Source organism: Cibotium barometz, chromosome 62 (assembly GCF_041138505.1).
Source record: "Cibotium barometz isolate CiBa-2024 chromosome 62, ASM4113850v1, whole genome shotgun sequence".
Taxonomy (NCBI): domain Eukaryota; kingdom Viridiplantae; phylum Streptophyta; class Polypodiopsida; order Cyatheales; family Cibotiaceae; genus Cibotium; species Cibotium barometz.
Window position 1 is genome coordinate 4,596,583 of NC_141107.1, and position 20,437 is coordinate 4,617,019.

General features: G+C 46.8%; 1 pseudogene; it reads right to left on the reverse strand.

Annotated features, from left to right (window-relative positions):
• Positions 1 to 562: 562 nt before the first annotated feature.
• On the reverse strand, positions 563 to 8,192 carry LOC147604051 (trans-cinnamate 4-monooxygenase-like; annotated as a pseudogene).
• Between the last annotated feature and the right edge of the window lie 12,245 nt (positions 8,193 to 20,437).

Genomic DNA, 20,437 nt, shown 5'->3' on the forward strand with positions numbered 1-20,437 from the left:
TTCGTTTTGAAGCTTGTTTGCATTATAGTTTCGTACTTGGAAGGGAAAAACCTTGGTTTTATTATGATTTGTAGGACTTTAAAGCTTACCACAAGGCTTAGATTTCATTGCATTTAATCAAGAAATAGCTTATTTGTTATTAGGATTGTAACACACTCTGAAAACATTTAGAGTGGGAAAATTAATTTTTGTTCCAGCATGTATAATTTTCCATGCATTGTTGGGATTGCTTAGAAGCATGAAAAATTTACAGAAAATAATCAAAACGCACTGAATCACTTGCATAAACATCATTAATTAGGATTATGAATCTTAATCACCCCTTTCTATTCTTGTTCAATCAATAAGAAATTGAATTGAGGATGAAGCTCTGCTCCGCTTTGGTCTACACCCAAAATTACATGCGGACTCCCAAAGCTCTACTCCGCCGTAGGCCGCTAGATATATATTTGCGTAGTATCTATTAACTTTAAACATTTCACTTATAGGGTTGAGAATAGGGGTAGTGTCTATTAACTTTAAACATTTCACTTATTCTCAACCCCTATAGGGGTTCACGGTGATTTTAAGAAAAAAAATTATTCTGTAGAGAGATCTTGGGTATATTTAGCCGCCGCCGCCCTTAGAGGGGTTTGCAGACGACGACGGAGTGGTTGGCGATGTGGAGGCTGAACTGGCCGCCCTCCTCGGAGGTGTCGACTTTGGATTGGCCAGGCGGTGGGAGGAGGTGGAACGATTGGATGAGGCGGCCGAGGACGAGGGCGAGGATGGGCATGGCGAGGACGATGCCCGGGCAGCTCCTACGGCCGACACCGAAGGGCAAGAATCGGAAATCGTTACCGGTGGCATCGATTTTGATGTCAGGGCCCAAGAACCTCCGCGGGTCGAACGCCTCCGGCTTGTCCCACATGGCGGGGTTGTTTGCCAAGTACCAAGAGTTCACGACGATTCTGCTCTCGGCCGGTATGTCGTAGCCACCAAGCTTGGCCGGCTTGAGGTTCATGTGCGGCACCATCAGCGGTATCGCCATGCGAAGCCTCATCGTCTCCTTCACCACCGCATGCAGGTAGGGCAGCTTGGGGATGTCTGGTTCTGTCAATGCGACGCCCTTGCCTAGCACCCTCTCCATCTCTTCTCGCACCTTCTGCTGTATGTCTTGGTGGTTCACCAGCTCCGCTATGCCCCATTCAACGGACCATAGAGTCGTCTCAATAGCTGCAGCACTACATACATGCAGAATTAATATACAAGATATATATATATTGTCAACCCAGTATCATGTAGCTATATTTAAGGTGGACGTCGTATGATCTTAATCAGCTCTCATGATCTTATACTCCGCAATCATGCAGCAAGGCGCAACGTCGTGAATTATAATTACTAGCACATACAAATTAGACGCTATCAATTACTAGTGCGTCATGACCAACTAATTACCAACTAAAGGAAAAGCTATTGTAATGTGCTGCTCTTTGGACTGACGACTTTGCCTGCGAGCTCCCCCCCCCCCCCCCCCCCCCCCCCCCCCCCCCCCGCTGCTTCTCGCCGTCACGCCCCCCTCTCCCCCCGCCAGTCCCCCGCTTTCTCCTCCGTCCTCTCCCCCGCCTCCTTCATTGCGCCCTTCCTCGCCATCTCTCCCCCGCCTTCTGCCTCGCATCCTCCCCCGCTATCGCTCCCCCGCCTCCTTCCTCGTTTCCTCCCCCGCCTTCTTTCCCCCCGCCTTCTCCTCCTCCGCCTCGTTCCGCGCTGCCTCCCCCGCCATTCCCCCCCGACATCTCTTCCCCCGCCTCTCTACCCCCCTCGCCTCCTTTTCCCTCTGGAGGACTCCATGGAAGCCGCTCCGACTACCCCTGCCGATTCCGGTCTCCGTCTGGAGTTCACAGCTGAAGATCTTCAGTTGTTTGTTTCCACAATATCCGCTCTTGAGGCCTCCTCGTTGGTCTGCAAGATAGTGGGTAGCCGTCCGATGCGGAGAGAGCTTCGCGACCTTCTGCAAGGCAACCTTGTGGGCGTGCCCGCCAAGATCGTCAGCGTAGATTTTCTGGGACGTGGCTACTACCAGGTGGATTTCGAGTCCCCCCAGGCAGCTCAGATGGTGCTCGCTCGGAGCCCCATTGCCCTCCGCTCATCCCGGGCGTTCCTGGCGCGATGGACTCATGGTTTCGACCCCGCTTCTGACCCGCTAGCAGGCGCGACAGGTTTCCCCGTCACTATCTGCTTTCCTGGACTCCGTAGGGAGTACTTGCCCCTCTTGTCATCCATTGGCAAGGCGTTCGGGCAGGTGGTGGAGACACCTCAGACAGCGGCTTCAGTGATTGCTCGGGCAGCAGGACTCCCGTCCATTCGTGTTGTTCCGTCACCGGAGTCCCTCCCGAAGACGATCCTCCTCCCTTGTCTTTCTCGAGGACATCTGATACAGCGCGTGGAGTATTCAGGCCTCCCCGGCCAGTCTTACACATGTCGGGAGATGGGCCATCTCGCACGCACCTGTCCCCGCAAGGGGGTTCATCCTTCACGCTATGCCGCCTCTGGACCCCCTGCAGGAGACCCGAGGGGTGGCCATCCACCTCAGAGACCGGACATCCCTGGCTCGCCAGCAGCAGGCGCCATCATCTGACGAGCAGGCCCCGGCGGAGGATGCCGCGCGCAGACCCAGGAGGTTGGCGGATGGCAGGAGCTTCGCCGGTGGAAACGCCCGGCCCGCAGGGACCGCAGACACTAGCAGGCAGCACAGGCTCGCGTACAGCGACTCCGGCTGGCGTACAGGCACCTACCCACACTTATGCTCCAGTCAGGGATAGGCGGCCAGTAGGTCCCACCCCGATGGACGAGGATTCAGACTCAGTGCCCGTGAGGCCGCTGGTGGAGCCTCCCACGTGGAGACCCCGCTCCCGCCTCCCCCCGCGGGGGGCCCTGCCCCCTCCTTGGAGCAGATTCCTGAAGATCTCGGGCCGCACTGTGCAGCTGGGTCAGTCCAGCGACTGTTCCACCGTCACTCCGGGCCGGTGGAGATGGCGATCCTAGCTTCACCCGCCACAGAGTTCTCTCTTGCCTCCCCTGGGGAGGCCCCGCGAGTGATGGGGCTACCAATGGATTACAGTTTTTTCAGGTGCCTCCAGCTGGATGCTGGCCCGTTCGAGACACTGGTCGCGCCCTTGCGAGTTTGCGTGGTGTGCCATCCCTCTCGTTCTCCTTCAGTGGGGTGAGCAGCATGGTGGCCTTCTCCTTTCCTCTCAGTGTTGCCCCAGATACAGCATGGGATTGCAACTCTGTAGAGGAAGTTTTGCGTGATCAGATACTGGAGTTTTCTTACCACTTCAATGACTTGGGGCTCACGGACCTATTGCAGACCCGATTACACTCAGCCCGCATGAGCTTGTTTGGTATAGGAGATTGGCGGGCGGATCTGGTCCACACTTCAGTTGAGGCGGTGCTACTGATTCTCCTCCATGCCGCCCCGAGGGTGCAGCCTACCTTTAGATACATATATGCAGAGGATTGGTCTCACGCCTATGCCCTGGACAGGGCGAAGGCGGAGTGGGGCTGGACACAGAGACAGGTCACCCTCTTTTTGGAGAGACTCCGCACCCGGACAGACAGTGACTATTCTCCCTCCAAGCCGGCGCCCAAGACTCACAGAGTGGAGGGCAGATCATCCGGGCCGGCTCTGAGAGGGGTGAGCCAGTGGCGGCTGCTTCACTTGCCATAGCTCATCCATGAGGATCCTCTCATGGAACATCCAGGGTCTCGGTGGACATCGCTGCTACATTGGTCGGGGCAGACTTCGCCAGGAGATCTAGAGGGCTCTCGTTGGAGGACCCATAGAAATCCTTTTCATCCAGGAGCACCACCTTTCTGCCAGGCGTACCCGCACCTGCGGGAAGATCTTGCCAAGCAGGAGCCACACTTTTTGGTCACCGGCATATGGCTCCCAGGGGAACCAGGGTGGAGTATGTATCTCAGTCAGCGAGCAGCTTCTATCCAAGGTTGTGGACTCTGGCACTCTAGTCCAGGGTCGAGCGCAGTGGATCATCCTTCGGGTTGGGGAAGACCGCATTGGCTTCCTCAACTTCTGGGAGAGCCGAGTTCTGGAGCACCATTAGGCAGTCCCTCCCCTTGGGGCAGACCACTGTTGGTGGCTAGGAGGGGATTGCAACAGGATGGGGGGCAGCCAGGAGACCATCCATGGGCCGGAGCTCACCGCCTGGGAGGAACTAGTGCTGCAGGTGAGAGGCCAGGATCCGTGGACTCTCCTGGAGTTTGGCAGGTTGCAGGGGAGTCTATCTTTCTTGCGCTCGGATAGACGGGCCACAGGAGTTAACCTTTCCCGCATCGAGACAGGTTTTACATTGATGAGTGGGCTTGTGATAGAGGTGGCACTTGGGTGGACTGGGCCTTCTTGGAAGGCACTATGGAGAGGATGGGCTTCCCCCCTCAGTGGATCCGTGGGGTCTCTGCACTCTACACATCGGCTCATAGCCAGGTGCTGATACAGGGCGTGCGTGGAGAGAGGTTCCAGCTCTCGCGCTCGGTGCGGCAGGGGTGCCCCTTGGCGCCCTTTCTTTTTCTTTTTGTGGCGGAGGCCATGAGCACTTTTTTGACAGCACAGGATACAGGTTTGCGGGGCCTCCAGCTTTCCATCCGCACCTCGGAGGATCTCCTAGACTCGGAGTTTGCGGATGACACTGCTGTCTATCTTCAGGGAGGTGAGGAGAACCTCCGCCGCTTCGCCTCAGCCATGGACAGGTTTTGTAAATCTTCGGGCGCTTTGATCAACTTGCACAAGTCGTTTTTGTTGTGGGTCAGTTCTATGCCCCCCCGACTTGGAGGCCAGTTGATGGTTTTCAGTGGCTGCCCCTCGGCACTACAGTGCGTTATTTGGGATACTATGTGGACATTGACATATCTCCGGAGCAGCAGATAGCCCCCCTTCTTCTGAGCATTCGGAAGAAGCTTCTGTATTGGAGTAACGCTCGTTTATCTCTGGCTGGCCGAGTAGTTGTGGCCAACCAGGTTCTGCTTGCTACCATGTGGTACATCACTTCTTGCTGGGCCTTCTCTCGGGCGTGCATTGGCCAGGTGTGCAGAGGCTCATCAGGAACTTTCTTTGGTCCGGTGGTGACGGGCGGCCCGCCAGGGCCAAGGTGACATGGGCTGTGATCACTCAGCCGAGGGAGAGAGGCGGCCTGGGCATTGTTGATCCTATTTGCCAAAGCCGAGCTTTGCTTGGCAAGTTGGTAGTTCGTGGCCTCCTGCCAGGCGCGCTGAGCCGTGGAAGGAGTTTCTTGTTTCCAGGATGCTCAGCCGCACTCCTTCTCTTAGCGGCCCCTGGACCCCCAGCATCAGGTGGATCTTTACAGAGCAGCAATCCAAAGGAGTGGGCCTTGGCTTCGAGGAGCGTTTTGCAGCTAGCCTTCTGAGGGCCTGGGCACATCTGAGGCCGTCACTCTTCCAGACTCCCCCGGGCACGGATGAGGAGCGCCTGAGGCAGCCATTGATCTGGAACCCCTTGATTCGACTTCCCAATGGTTGGATCGCGGTCTCACGTGTCGTGGGGCCCGTTGAGCTCCGGCCCAGCCCAGTCCCTAGATGACTGGATATGTTTCAGCAGAGCTGCCTCTAGAGGCTCAAGAGAGGAGACTCAGTGGGATGAGGGGCAGAGAGTTGATGAGACAGGACATTGAGGCGGCCATCCCCCGGGAGTGGCGGACCCCAGTACAGGACCCTCCACCTCCACAGTGGATGGGTGTCTTTACTCAGCATGAGATCCTTCTAGCAGTCTGCGGCACAGCGGAGAGAGTTGCCCCACTCACTTTCGAGGTGGGAGAGGGTGGCCATCTTCAGAGGACACGACTAGATTTGGATGGGCTCCAGGGTTGTATTCTTCAGAGGGTACGGGTGGTCGGCTTTCATCAGAGACAGTGGCATGTAGACCCCTCACCTGCCTCAATAGGGGAGGACTGTTCTTGGAGATTATGGGCTTGGGACAGCAGGCCTCTTATTCAGTGGGATCCAGGTGAGTGGTTTTGGCGAGATCCCTACTCGGCCCCTACCAGCCCAGGCATCCCCTTTTTTCAGTACATAGCGAGGCTGGGGCGACGGATTCAGAGGCATAGGATAGCGAGCACCCCGGCGGGCGGCGGCCGAGCATTGGCGGCCGATAGGGGCTCTCCCTTGCCTTTCTTAGGGACTTCTGGCAGCGCCTTTGGGCCAGCTTCCGGCCCCGAAAGGTGACGCTTTTTCTCTGGCTCACAGCGCATAGAGGACTAGCTGTGGGGGCTTGGCTAGCTTTTGGCAGACACCCAGCGTCCTGCCCTCGGTGCGGCCATGCACAGGAGTCGCAGCGGCACTGCTTATGGGATTGCCCACAGACACAGCAGGTCTGGCAGCGCGCTCTCAGGATGGTTTTTGCAGGCTCACCAGGTGAGATGCTGGTGACGTGGGGTGCAGTGGCTTGGGCCACGGACAGCGGCCCGGCCCTTGGATATGAGGACGTCCCTAGCAGTGCGACCATCCAGGTCTCTGACAGGGCGATGGCAGTGGTTCCGACGCCAGACTTCTCTTCGGCAGCCCCTCAGGAGGGGGTCTGGCGCACAGATGGGAGATGATCAGTAGCATGACGGCTTGGCACATATGGAGAGCCCGATATGCAGGGAGGCCATTGACCGCAAGGCGACTCCACCGGCGGAGGTCATACAGGCCCTCTGGGTGGACATCATTTACACTTGGACACTGGTGGGGGAAACTCCAGGGCAACTAAAATCGCATGAGAGGGCGCCGCAAGGCTTTCCTCCGCACTTGGCAGCTTGGCCCTTTCCTCACCGTGAGGGGCGAGGATGTCACTTGGCACTATAGGCCTCCAGTTTGGCTTTTCTCACCTCCCACATGTACTACTAGGTAGCCCCCCCAGAGAGCGGCCAGCCACCACAGGGATGGAGCTCAGGCGTTCACTGTGTTTTTTATCCCTCCTTGCGAGGTGAGCTTTGTAGCCTTATGGCGTTTTCTCATTAACTAATAGAAGGATCGTTTTTCCGGAAAAAAAAACTAATTACCAACTCTCTCTGCATGATCCGAGGCTCGCGACCTCACCTGATCATCACCCGCTTAATAATTAGTACACAACATATAATGCCACTGAATTCAGTTTTTATACCTACCACGTTAATGTTCTCCACAATGTACAACACATTGTCCTCATTGATTTCCCCATTCTTCTGCGCATCCAAAATGTGATCGATGCCACACTTCTCCTCAGACTTCAGATCAATATTCATGGCCTTGGAGCTCCTCAATTTCCTGAACCAAGATCACAATACAATAAGAATCAAGGCCCAGTAAATTTTCGTGATTAGCTGATTAGAACCCCTAATCATCATTCACCTCATATTTTAACATATTCTACAATAGTATACTGCTTTAAAATACCTTTGACGCTCGTCTATGAAGCACTCTTTGAAGAGCTGGAGACGCTCTTCCTTCACCTCCTTGCACAATGCAAGATAACCCCTCATGAAAGGCCTCAGAATCGGGATGAAATCACCATAATTGAAGTCAAAGCTCTGTGAAAGCCTACTCCTCTCCCCATTCAGCTTCTTGAGCTGCTTGAAGATGGGATCGTCCTCTGTCTCAAACCTCTTGTTGAACATGAGGCGGTACATGTTGTTGTACATGAGCAATTGCAGTCTTCGTCTGATGACAACACCGGTGGTGGAGGCCTCAGGGCGGGCTTTGAGGTCGGCAATGGCATGATCGATTTCGTCTTCCCAGCAGGCTCTGGATTGCTACACAACTTTGTTAGTGAAGAAGGGGACAGTCATGATCCTCCTCATCTTTCTCCAGTGGTCGCCATATTCAGTGAACGCCATGTCCTGGCCTTTCCCCGTGAAAACGTCCAAGACGACATTGTGAGAGTGGGAGCCAAACTCTACCCCTTGTGTGTGGAGAACCTCCTTGGCAAGCTCAGGAGACGACACCACCACAAGGTTCCTTTGGCCCATCCTCAGAAGGAAAATGTGCCCAAACTTCTTGGCGAGGTCAGAGAGGTTTCTATGGTTGAGATCATTCCCCACTTGGAACCAGTTGCCAAATATGGGGAGTGCAAGGGGGCCAGGAGGGAGTTTGAGCTTGGGGCGGGTGAGGTGAAGGATGGCAAGGGAGACCAAAACCATTCCCAAAAGGGTTATAAGTAGCATGGATGGTGCAGGAGAAGAGGTCGAGTTGGGGAGGAGAGTCGAAGAGACATCGAAGAGACATCAGAGAGGGCCAATGGCCAACATAGCTAGTCGGGCGCAAGAGCTAGTCCAGCAAAGGTTTACAGTAATTAAACACCCGAAGTACTGTGATGCAAATCGATAAAAGAGAGTACGTGTGGCTGGGCTGGGAGAGCAGGAGGTGATTATAAGTGCACTACTCTCCAGCTTCGACTAGCTGGGCTCGGTGCACACAGGGATTGAGGATGCTACACAGATTTTTATAGTGGCTTGCACCAAGTCTCTCTCTCTCTCTCTCTCTCTCTCTCTCACTCTCTCCTAGCCGCTAAAAATGACTTGTGAAAAAAAAGTAATGGGCCCGTATATCAGCGCGTGTATCATCGCAGCCAGAGACATGCGTGTAAAAGCGCGTGTATAGAAACAATCAGACGTGCTGATACACGGGCGTATACACGCGTTTTGTCAGTTTAGCTGCGCTTATACACGCGCATTTCACAGAGTATCCGCGTATATACACACGGCTTTTCCAAAGTTGACGCATCTATACACGCGCATTTTAGAGTATCCGCGTATATACATGCGACTTTTCCAGAGTTGACGCGTCTATACACGTGAACAGAGAGCAAAAAAAAATATCCAGAGAGTGCTATTTGGTACCTGAATACTGTTCCAGCATTCCAGCACCCAATAGCACTCTCTGGATTTTTTTTTTGGGTGCATTGCACCATCCACAAGGAAGATTTAAGACAAGAACGACATGAATGCATACATTGTCAATACACGATTCAAGATAGACATGAATGCAATACTATCAATTCACGATTCAATATTACTATCAAAATTTTATGTGTACACATATATACAAGGGAGTCCATATGTCGAAGTAGCCCATGGCTTCAGTTACAAAAATATATATACAACCACATCCTCAATATGGAATGTGATACTATAAGTCTGAGTACTACTCAGACCCAGATGATGACTCGCTGTTCCCTCCATGATCAGATGAGCTCACATCGGTTGGAATGTCCGATGAGTATTGCTCACGTCGGTCAGAATGTCCGATGAGTATTGCTCACGTCCACCCTCTGTAGTGGCGGCGGGTGGATCATCAGTGGCAAGATCATCAGCAGGTGCAGCAGCAGCAGCTTGTGCCTGTTCAAGTACTATATAGTATATAAGTATAAATATATATGTAATTCAATAAACCAAAATCATTCGTTTAGAGTTTTCAAGTACCTGTCGACCGTATGGTCTCATGGCCATCTCAAACTGCGCGTCCGTAATACGTCCCTCGGCTCTGAGAAGAGGGCCCATGTGTCGCGTCTGCTATGCCGGTGAGCATACCCAGTATCGTGGGCTGTGGACTTCCTCCCCATAACCCGTCGTTGTATCATAATCAACACAATTTGTAAGATTAAAACAATCATAGAATCAATGAATTAAGTAAACAATCAAATAAAGTGGCAAGATACTTACCAACTCTGTCTCCCATGACTCGCCACCGCCAGATCCGAAATGCGAAGATCCAATAGTCTCCATCTGGATCCGTCGTGCCTCCACATGCTGCCTGCGCTTCACGCCACCCTCTGCTCGTTTCTTTGCCTCCTTCCACTCGCGTTTGTGCACAGTGGCAAGTTTCTCGGTAGGATAGCCACCCGTAGCTACATTTAGCCCATCATCGTACGCGAGTTTCTTAAGGTGAGATCTTTTATTACTTAAGATCTCCCTTGTTCGCATCCTTACCCATACATCCGAGAATGTCGCATGTGGGTGATTGGGGTACCGACTATGTACAGCATCTATCACCTCCCCAACTAATCGGCTATTTTGATCTTTAAATCTAATAAAATAATTTCTATACAAGTTTGAAACTACCCCACGCATGTACTCCATTACCTCTTTCCCCCTCGCATCCATCACTACCCCGCCCCTATCCGTCACATCATAGCAGATCACTCCCTCCACCTCTCTCACCTCCTCCTTATCTTCACTGTCTCCTCTAACTCTTCTCTCTCTATCTCCTCTCTCACCGCGTGCCCTACTACCTCCCCCACCAAAGCATCCGCCGCCACATCCTCCACTCCCACTCTTCCTATTACGGCGTTTGCTCTCCTCTGTACTGCGGGTGGAGTCACGACTGGGGGATTGTCTACGTGACTATGGCTCTGAGGGAGTACGTGATGGTGGCTGTGAGCCCTGACGTGACGGTGCCTGGGAGGGTGTGCGTGAGTGTGTCTGGGACGACAGGGTATGTCTCCTCGGTGGGCGTGGAAGAGGAGAAGCTGCATGCCATCTCATCGGACTCGTAGGCATAGACGGCAGTGGAGTGACATGGATACTCGGGTGGGGCGGGGTATAGATACCAGACAATCCAGGAGGGGGATGGGCATACATGTACTCTGTAAGCTCAACTAGACCAGGATGGCACCCAAAATGATTTAGCATCTCCATCATCCAAGTGCCATATGCAAATGGATCAGATGAAGAACCTGGATCCATAAAGAATCTGCAAAAATAAAAGTATATACATGATTGCATCAAAGCACAAATGCAAGCTAGCACAAATGCAGAGTCGCGTGTATACACCCGTCCAAAAATGCATGTATATGCACATGAACATTTGTGCAAACAAGATACATGCATACACGCATTCCTACACTCGGCCTGCGCAAAAAAAAAAAATTGAAAGCGACCGACCTCCAACAAATCGTCCTTATAAAAATATCCCACTCAATCGTTCACAAAAGTACTACCAGAGAAGGACGGAGAAAATCGCATAAAGAAAAGAGACCATAACATAAACAAATAGAAGGAAAGAGACAGGACAAAGGACAAACTGACTCACCTCTTAAAAAGTGAGTCTTCTTTTTGGCTGGTTTCCTTCACCCATGTGTGCTCCTTGTCTGCTCTCCTTGCACTTAGGTTTAGTGCTCTGTTGGAAGAGGCAACGACGAAAGAGAAGAAATCTTAGTTTGAAAATGTTTATTTGGAGAAGGCGGGTTATTTTAGGTATAGACAGGTCGTCGCGTGTAACAGTGCGTGTATTTTTACGTGTATCAGCCACGTTTATACACGCAATTTTAAGGATGTAGCCGCGTTTATACACGCGATTTGCAGGATGTAGCCGTGCTGATACACGTAATTTTAAGGATATAGATGCGCTGATAAACGCAATTTTAAGGATGTAGACGCGTTGATACACGCAATTTTAAGGATATAGACGCATTGTTACACGCGATTTATAGAAATTTTTATACTTTCATTAAAAATTGATTATGATTTTGTGTTTGCTCTTTTGTACATAGGATGTCATCAACCTCCTCAAGCAGTTCTGGTCAGGATGAGACAATGCGTCATCGTAATCGTGATGTGTGGTTGGGACAAAGGATCAAGTGTATGTGTAATCGATGTCAAGGATGCATTGTACGAGCATGTCGAATTACCTTGAATCACATTTCCATGTATGGAGAATGGAATCAAATAGGTTTAGAGGTGAGTAGATGTAAATTGATAGTATTCAAATGACTGATGGTATCCAAATTAAATTAATGGAGTTGTAATATATATACTCTAATTGAAGCAAGATGCAGTACCACCCCCCAACATGGTGCCCTACGCGCGGTGAGAGCACGCAAAGCGTCGTGACGAGATGATGCTGGAGCTTCGGGATCTATTGTCAGAGATGAGTGGGAAAGGGATGACAATAGCCTTGCACCCCACGAAGTTGTGGAAGAGGAAGTGTTTGATGATATGGTGCGGTATCTTTTTAGGGATGATCCCAAAGGTATGGACGACGATGATATGGAACAAGAGAATCTTTACAAGGCTTCATCGACACCAATTTTTGAAGGGTGCACATTCTCTATTTTACGTGCACATTCTCTATTTTACGTGCTTCACTTGAACTACTCAATATACAAACAGTTTATGGATGGAGCAATGCAAGTCTTAACGCATTATTGAAGTAAGCATTCTAACTTGCAAATTTGAATTAGTGATTTAGGGTTTGGGGTTTAGGACTAATTGATGATATTGGATGCAGGGTATTATCAAACATGCTTCCAAAGGGGAATAGACTACCCATCTCAAGAGACATAGCGAGGCGCTATGTGACATCTCTTGGAGGATTGGATTATGATCGCATACATGCATGCATCAATGATTGCATTCTCTTTCGTGGGACGCATAAGGAGACTCAACATTGTCCCACTTGTGGTGAAGCAAGGTATAGAACAGATGTGAAGAGTTTTGATGTACCTCGTAAAGTCTTACAACACTTTTCTATAATTCCTCGCATCAAACACATGTTCAAGTGCAAATCCATAGCAGAGCTCATGTCATGGCATTCCTCACATCGATCGGATGATGGCATGTGGAGAATTCCCGCAGACACTCCTACTTGGAAGCATATTGAAGATGAGTGTTGAAGATGAGTGGCCCAGCTTTAAAACAAAGCCCAGAAACTTGAGACTTGGCCTAGGCATGGATGGAGTGAATCCATTTGGTTTCAAAAGCACCGCATACAACGTGTGGCCAGTTGTGTTGGTGAATTACAACCTTCCACCATCAATGGCGATCAAGAAGGGATATCTTATGTTATCCCTTCTAATTCCAAGGAAACATAAAGTCAAGCATATGGATGTTTATCTTGAACCGTTGATTGATGAGTTGGAGAAACTATGGAGAGGTGTTGCGGTGGTGGACATTAGTAGGCCTCCCTCCTCTCGACATTTCGACTTAAAAGCAGTGTTGATGTAGACAATGCATGACTTTCCAGGATACAGCGATTGTTCTGGTAAGAATTCTAATTACCTCCCTACTCTTATACTATTGGCTATATTAATTATAACTATTGACTTTATTATTCTAACTTATATTTATATTTTAACAGGTTTGAAAACATCGGGTAAACATGCATGTCCTGTTTGTGGCCCTTCGTTAGTACATGAGTATGCTAACAGTTTGTGTAAGACCATATTCGATAATCATCATCGATTTCTCCCGTCAGATCATCCTAAATATGTTGCTAGTAAGAGTAACATTCCTCCACAAACACTTCATGCAAAAGATTGGAAGCGTATTTGGGAGTCTACAAATATTCTTCCTCCAGATGGCATGAACAGGTATAGTAATGTTTTTCAATCTTGTTTTGTGTCGTCTCTAATTGTATTAAAGATCACATAGAGCAATCCCTTGTGTAGGTACTCCATTTTTTTCGGCTACCATATTGGACCCATCTTAAGATCAACCATCTTCTTGATCCCATGCACATCTTCAAGAATGTGGGATCTCGTATTTGGGAACATGTTATTGGTAAACGAGACAATGTTAGCGTACGGGAGGACTTGCGGGTCACAGGACGTATGCATCAAGCTTGGCCACGAGAGGAGGGTGGGTATGTTCGTCTTTCGCCTGCACCATGGATTATATCAAAGAAAGAGGAGAAGCAGGTAAAGCAGGCCATCACCACTTTGCGTACTCCCACTGGATGCATGAGATCATTGAAGGGAGCCTTTACAACCACTAAGAAAAGAGGCGTTGAACAACTATATGGGTTGAAGTCCCACGATTGGCACAAGATGCTCCAAGTAAGTGTTTTCCAAGTCTTGTACGTTGAAATTAAATTTTGTAATGCCATAAACCATACATACATGTGCTCTTATGTGCGCAGTTCATACTTCCTACTAGCATCGACCATTGTGCAAAAATAAGAGTTTGAAAAAATGTATTTATAAGATGGGCGAGCTTGTGAGGTATGTAAAACCCATGTCAAATCACCCTTCATTATACCTTGCAAAATGAACGTGCATGAGGTATAACGTACTATTCATTTATTTTTCAGGTATGTTAGTTCCAAAGCAATTGATCGAGCCACATTGGATGATGCGCGTGTTATGGCAATGGAGGTGGTTTGTTTGGTAGAGGAGACTTTTCGGCGAACCATTCTCACAAGTCAACTACATCTCATTGTGCATTTAGTGGACGAAATTGCTTTATGTGGCACTGTGCATGCACGTTTGATGTTCTTCCTAGAGTGCTTCATGAAGACCTTAAAAGACTTTGTGAGGCAAAGTGCAAGGCCCGAAGGAAGCATGGCCGAGGGTTGGTTGATACAAGAGTCTCTTGTATATATTTCAGAATTTCTTGTTCAGGTGGACAGCTCTTTGCCACGACTATGGAGCAATGAAGAGGACTTGAGGATGACCTCTATTGTGCCTCAAGGAAAAGGACAGAGTAAAGTAATTGACAGAACATTGATTGATGATCTCAATTTCACTTGCATCCTTAATAGTGATGTGATGAGCACATGGGTTACAAGATATGAGGATGCAAAGACAAAAAGGCAAGCAGAAAGAGCTCTTTCAGAGGCAATATGGCTCTCGTAAGGCATACCCTAAGCATCTAGCAACACTTCCGAATGATATCCATGTTGATTGGTTGCATGAGGAAATGGAGAGAGCAGAGAGCGGCGAGGGACTACATATCATAGCGGAAGAATGGGAGTATACACGAGGATGCATGTTAAAGGTACATAGAACTAATGTTAAAGGTACATAGAACTAATGCTTTGCATTAGTTGTAAGTGATTTGCTTTTAATATTTATTCACATTGCTTACACAAATATTGCTTCTATTTTGGTCCAGTGCACTATGTTCAATGCTATATGGTGTGAAGGCAAGCATTTTTGAACACAAAGAATTGATGAAAAGAGGAATACACAAGATTGCGGTGTCATTAGTAGCTTTGAGGGAGCTAATGGAAAAATGGATGATTATTGTGGCACGATCCAAGACATATTTAGGCTTGACTTTCGTCGCTTCTTTGTGTATGTTTTGGATGTCAAATGGCAAATGAACGTGGTGGAAAAAGGGCCTAATGCAATGATAAAATGCCATGCAAGTGGCTATGTAACTACTGACTCTACAAAGTTTTGGCAAACAAAGAAAGATAGGCTCGTATTGCCACAACAATATGAGCAGGTATGCATTTTTTTACTAATGTGTTTCATGTACATATATATCTAAGCTCGCGTATCCCTTGACTTTTGATATGCTAATTAATTACTGCAGTATGTGTATTTGAGTAGGTTATCTATCTGCCAATGGTGCATGACATTAAATGGTGGTACGTCATCCCTATTGCACCACGTTCCAAAGTGATGTATAATACATTCACTGATATGGAGCATATGGAGGATGTAACAAGCCGCAATGAAGATGATGTCGAACATTCCAATGAAGATGTTGTGATCGATGATCAAGAAATAAGAGATGATCATGATAATGAGGATAAGCGTGACATTTCTCATGATCATGAGAATGACCCTACCATTGAGGATGATGGTGATGTTGATGAGGATGATCAGGGCATCGATACCATTATCAAATGGACAGAATATCGATAGTGGAATAAATTTAATCGTAGCCTTACAAATTGATCAAATGGATATTGATGTTGATCGTTTGGCAAGGATGGATCTTATTGAAGATGAGATCAAACCCTAACTAATCCATCACTGTATCGTTCTAAATTGATGACATTTCTATTGTATATGTTGTCTTTTAATTATCATCTCATGATTTCTTTTTGAATATATTTCATTGTTGTTAATGCATGTAGTGGGATTGTGAAATGATATATACTGTAATGTACTATGAGATGGTTTAAAGAAAACAGTTTTTAATTTTGTAAAGGAATGGAGTTTTTCTTAATAAAGTTCTCGCGTGTAAAAATGTGTGTATAATTGCGTGTATATACACGCGCTGATACACGTGTTTCTGAAACCAATATACACGCGAATTTAGATGCAAATATACATGCCTTGGTAGACGCATTTCTGAAACTTCAATACACGCGAATTTAGATGCCAATATACACGTGCCTCGATACTACTCATATACATGCACGACCATACACGCGCCCGTAACTTATCGCATGTATTGAACATGTGTATGGCAGCAGTGTCTTGTAGTGATGAAGCAAAGAAGATATTGACTACTATAGGCATGGATTTTAAGTGAATTCATGCCAAGGCCTCTTTGTCCAGGTATTTATTGCCTTTTACCTGCTCGTACAGAGTGTTCCACCTCCTCCCGAAAGGTATTAGCTCGCGTATCTCTGGAGGGTCTTCCCATCATGCAGGGAGCAGATACGTAGGAAAAAACCTAAGCTGCGCGAGGGGGGTCCAACGGATGATTACCCTTTCTGGTCCTATTATGGTCCCACATAAGTACAAATTGTCCACATCTAGCCTCGACCTTTGATGTATTGTGCATATTGTATGCGGCTAGGAAATAATGATCTATCAGTATGTGTGGATATCTATGGCCACAACAACCATTATAATTTTTGCAACTATCGGTAATAAGACCTCCCTTAGTGTTATCAACACCCCCTATCCATGGGAATGTTAAAGAAACTCACATGTCCTAACAACATGCAAAACCAAGCTAGGGGGATGTATACAAATGTACCTATACCACCATTAGTATTATCACCATAGCCACCAATGCCAAAACTGACGTCTGTCCACCAGGTGGTTATGGAGGATTTTATTGAATGACTGAGACTACTTTAGGGAGCTAGCGATTACTTACCTTGATGAAGCTCAAGAGATCAATCTTGAGTATTACATTATGTAAGGAGGGACACCACTTACTATATTCTAAACCACAACACAATGGAAAAAGAAAAATGGATGAACACTACATCAAGGAGAGCCCCACTCTGGATTGGTAACTACACCTTTTAAGGTCAAAACCTAAGCACATACATAAATGATACAAAAGGATCAAACTATGAACCTTGGATCGAACTCGGCACACAAGGCCCAAAAGGAGGAGAAGAGTGAGGAAGGTAGCAAGAGGTGAATCATGAATGAGTGATGAGGGGACTACTGAAAATGTATCCACACAATCCAAGGAGGAGGAACCACAATTACAAGAAGGGAAGGGTGTAGTTGGTAAGGGAAATAGATCAAAAACAACCTTAGATACTCCAAAGGGAATGGGAGAATACCCTAGTATGAACCTAAAACCTTCATTCCAGAAAGTTAGGAGAAATTTGATGAGAGACTAAGCCATTTGAGCTACAAAGATAGTCTAACCAAGTAAGGGAACAACAAGGGACCCAAGAGAACTCTGAGACCCTTGTTGGAATATATAATGGAAGTAGCGAGCTTGGAGTCTAATATGAAGGGGGATTTTTTCAATCATATGCTTGGCTAACCCTCTCTCAGGGACGAGCAATTCTTGAACATGCTTGTGAGTCTAATATAAAGGAGAATTTATTTAATCGTATGTTTGCTGAAAAGGGAGGACTCTCTCTCTTCAACAATTCCTCCCTCTCCCAAGGGAGGACTCTCTCTCTTCAACAATTCCTCCCTCGCCCAAGGGGGACCAACAATTCCTAAACATGTTTACTAATTGTTGGCTCCCCCCTCTCCCGAGGGGAACTAGAGATTCGTGAACATTTATCCTTGGAATTTGATGATTACTCAAACCATCTCACCAAGAGATGTAGCATGACTTATGACCTTTCTGTCTTCGTAAAATGAAGCTGCCGATAGGGGCATTGTTGAGGGGAAATAAATGCTTGTGGATGGATTTGAAAGAATGGGGAGAAGGATGACTCCGATCGAGGACAAGGTCTGATGACAATTTTCCAACAGCTATTAAGGAGGTCTTGAACTTGATCAGAGAAGACAAGATACTACTGCAACGTGCACAGATTCTCATGAATCATTTAGGACATTACTAGGAGAGTGATAACACAAATACAAAACTAATAGTATTACACAAGAGTTATCAAGCTACAACTATCCTAGATGGAGGAGAAAGAGTCATTATCATTACCACAAACAATCCTAGGAGAGGTGGGGTAAACCAAACCTGATCGTAAAAATGGCAAATGGGATGATAGACAAACCCATGGGAGTTTTGTGGAATTTGAAAATTAATATTTTCTCATTTAAATTTTGCCATAACTTTATGGTAATAAACTTTTCTAGCCAACACAACTCATATGACATCATACTTAGAAGACCTTTTATGAGGGATGATAAGTTGGTGTGCATGATTGGGCGGCTACAAACCACATATACTTATAAAAGGGTTTGAAAATCCTTCAAGGTTGATTTCCTCTCATAGAAAATGCATAGTGGGTTTTTTGAAAGTGATTCTAACACCAGAACAGGAGTAATGGTGTAGCTTTGCGTGGCACTAAAAAAACTAAGGTAAGAAAGAAGACAAGTTATACGCATCTCTCCCCTCAGAGGATTTTGTGAGAATTGGATGCATATATTAGCAACCATAGATGTGATGGGGAGGGTAGGAATGAAATATGTTGTGGAAGACCCCTAAGGAGTAAGTGAGATCACCAACCTAAGAATGATGTGAGGCCATTGCTACCAACACCCAATGAACATATTAGCACGTCAATTGTTGATGATAGCTCTAGTAGTAGTGAATTGCCTGAAGCCATTAGCAACCAAGTTTTTTAACATAACGTTTACAAATGGCTAAAGAAGAAAAACTACCGGGTTACATTGAGCTAGATGGTAGGAGGTGCTATAAAGGTAATCCAGTGATGCTGCTCAATGGCTAAGATATATCAAGGTTATTGAGCTTCATGAAGAGTTCTCTAAGAACTAGGGAAGAGAAGAATTGAGTCCAGTAGGAGGTGGAAATAAGGAAGCGTGAATCCAAAATAGAGCCTAAGTTATCGAGATCTGAGAGACGTAGGTCAAACAAAACCCTAGCAAGGGCTGAGAAAGAAGTAAATGATTCTGGCTCATAAGGATGATGAGAAACTAGACTTATAAAAGATTCCTAATCACTTCAAGACCTTTGATGACAAGAGCCATTTGAGAAAACCGTGCTCCAAGGATGGACAGTCAATAATCTCATATGATGGATAGAGTGAGGTTAAGAAGGTAGACATGTAACGGATCGACTAAGGTTAAGGAGGTAGACATTGCTATCCCTAGGGAGGGACCAAAACCAATCTACATTGTTATCAACCTAATTTCAAAAGAAAAGGAGGAATTGGTAGATCTATTGAAAGAGTATAAAGATTGCTTTGCTTGGATCTATAAAGATATGAAAGGTGTGTCTCCACCACTACAAGTGGTTAAATACACTATTCCAATCATTGAAGGATCAAGGACCATAAAACAACAACCTTATCAGATGAACCCAAAATATTCAGCAAATTATAAACCCTTATCAGATGAACCCAAATTATAAAGGAGGAGAAATTCGATTAACTCATTGTGGTAGAGTTTATTTACAAGACTGAGCATATGGATTGGGTTTCACCAATCATCATAGTGCCAAAAAGAATGGTAAGCTCAAGGTAGGCATGGATTTGAAAGGGATCAATGCAGCAACGCGGAGAGATCATTACCCTTTTACACTGAACATGTTTTGGAAAGAGTGGCAATGGTAGACACTTATAACTTTTTGGATGGATTTTTGGGACACAATCAAGTGTCTATAGCCTCCCTAAGGATTAGCATGAAATGTCATTCAAAACTACATGGGGAACATTTACCTACAAGATCATGCCCCTAGGGGAGTCACTTAAAAATATGTAAGATAGCACGTGAGTTCAGAAGGGGTTTCTTTATCTTGTGGAGTTACAGAAAATTTACATACATAAGGGGATTTTTAATTCAAATGGTGAAAATTTTTGTACAAAAGGGGGTACTTTTATTGTAAATAGAGTTATAGAAAGGGTACTTTTATTGTAAATAGAGTTATAGAATGGGGTATTTTTAAAATTCAAAAATCTATAAGTAGGGGGTTTTGTAAATAGCCCTTAAACACACATGCTACACAAGGGGTTGACAAAGTGATCCCCCCGAGGTCATGGCATTCAGTGCTTGACCAATGGTCTGACAACATTTCAAAGTTTAATGTGTACTGCATTCAAGGAACTTAACTTGCAAAAATGGCTAGAAATTTTTATAGATGATCTCTATGCACACACACAATGGAAGGACCATTTGGATTTTCCAAGAAAGATATTTCAAAGGTGTGAACTATATCAGATATCCTTGAACCCTTTGAAATGTCAATTCTAGGTAAAGCATGGTGTTATATATTCAATGGGTCACATAGTATCAAAAAATGAAATTTCCATAGATGAAACTAAAGTGAAGCAAATTTGTGAACTACCTCTACCCACCAATTACAAATTACAGCCCTCGTAATCTTTAAAT